This window comes from Balaenoptera acutorostrata, chromosome 8, assembly GCF_949987535.1.
Source record: "Balaenoptera acutorostrata chromosome 8, mBalAcu1.1, whole genome shotgun sequence".
In the NCBI taxonomy this organism is placed as follows: domain Eukaryota; kingdom Metazoa; phylum Chordata; class Mammalia; order Artiodactyla; family Balaenopteridae; genus Balaenoptera; species Balaenoptera acutorostrata.
The window spans coordinates 17498324-17500161 of record NC_080071.1 but is presented as its reverse complement, the minus strand read 5'-3'; the positions used below and the strand labels follow the sequence as shown (position 1 = coordinate 17500161).

The 1838-nt window shown below is 31.2% G+C and overlaps 1 pseudogene; it reads right to left on the bottom strand.

The window, feature by feature from the left end:
- Nucleotides 1–900: 900 nt before the first annotated feature.
- LOC103004521 (heat shock cognate 71 kDa protein-like) lies at nucleotides 901–1271 on the bottom strand (annotated as a pseudogene).
- Nucleotides 1272–1838: the final 567 nt, after the last annotated feature.

The window sequence follows — 1838 nt, the reverse complement described above, 5'->3', positions numbered from 1 at the left end:
TACCAAGCTATCTAAAAGGCATATAAAGAAATGCAAGAGTAGCCAAGACAATTTTAAAAAGTAATAAGTAACAGGAACTTGTCCATCATATTTCAGAATTTATCAACTAATTAAAACAATGTGGTTTCAGAGTAGTGTTAGCCAAGTATATAGTTGTTCTACAAAATAGAGAGACTAGTAAAAGACACACAAAAAATTCATGGCAATGTGGCATAAACACACCTCTGAATATTTTGGAAGGTGATTTTGGCATAAGTGCTATGCATCAGCAAGGAAAGGACACACTCTTCCTATAAATGATGCTAGGACAACTGGTTCTCCATATGGAGAATGATAAATTAGATACCTACCTCATACCATACTCAAAAATAAGTTCCAGATGGGTTAAATACCTATACATAAAAAGCAAAACATTGCAACATTTACAAGAAAATAAGTGAAAGTATCTTTGTGACATCAATGCAGAAAGATTTTTTTTTTTAAAAAGGACAAAAAAAAAAAAAAAGGACAAAATTATCCCTATAAAGTTAAAGGAAATCTATAGTCTGAGAAAAATATTTGCAATGCATATAACTAATGTAATTTTGGTAGTCATTCTCCTTTTGGAAACACAACATGTACACAAGGAGAGCTGTAAAGAACGTTAGGTGCAGCATTGTTTGAAATAGTGAAAAGAAGTGAAAGTTGGAAATAATATAAACACATATATATTGATACATATATGTGTATATACACGTATGTACACATATGTATGTACATCTTCATGGTGCCAAGTTTAAATACAGTTTTATTTAAGACATTGCATTTTCCACTTAGAATAGAATGCTTAAGATGCAATGTTATTTGTTACAAATTTGGGTCCTTCAGTGTTTTATTGTGTGGAACAATGTTAAATCTATGCTAAGGTTGACTTAACTCTTCAGTGGTGGGCCCAGAGGAGGCCACACCAGATGGAAGAACTCCACCACCGGGGAAGTCCCCTGGTCTGCCTCTTGTCCTCTGGAGTTTGGTAATGATGGAATTGCAGACTTTCCAGCTCTTTCTGCAACTGTTCAGATTCTTCCTTCTCTGGAGTCTGATTCTTTTCAAGCCAGTTGATGATTTCATTACACTTATCAAGAATTTTTGTTTGTCCTCATTGTTGATCTTGTCTTGAAGTTTTTCATCTTCAACAGCTGCTTTCATGCATAAGATTCAAGCAAATTCTTGGAAAACAATTTTTCCTGCTGCTTTTAATCTTTAGCTTTGTACTTCTCAGCTTCCTGGACCATATCCTCGGTATCTTTCTTGCTCTTATATGTATACATGTATATATATATATATATATGTATATGTATTCTACTTGTTGAAGTACATATAGGGTAAACACATACACACATATATATGCATATATATATTAATTGATATATATATATATTTATGATAAAGCCATAAACTGTAAGACTATATGAATTAACTAATCTGATTTTTATAATACTCATGATCTAAAAGAATACTTACAAAATACATAGCAAAAGGGCAACAGAACTGTGGAGAAAAAAATAGATTTAAAATTTATGGATAATGTTCTACTTTCATGAAAAATTGAAGCAAAATTATATATTAACATTTGACAAATATTAGTGGGGCATACATGGATTCAGTTATATTTTATTCTGTATTTTATTACTATTGTTATATTAATTTTCAAAGTATCAAAATACGAATACTTTGTGTCAGGCTGCATCTCATAATTGATGTCCCTTTACCTATTTAATTTGATAGTTTCTATTTGAATCAACAACTACATATAAAGGGTCCATTCTGTGCAACTTTATTTGCAAAGAGTAAGCATTACA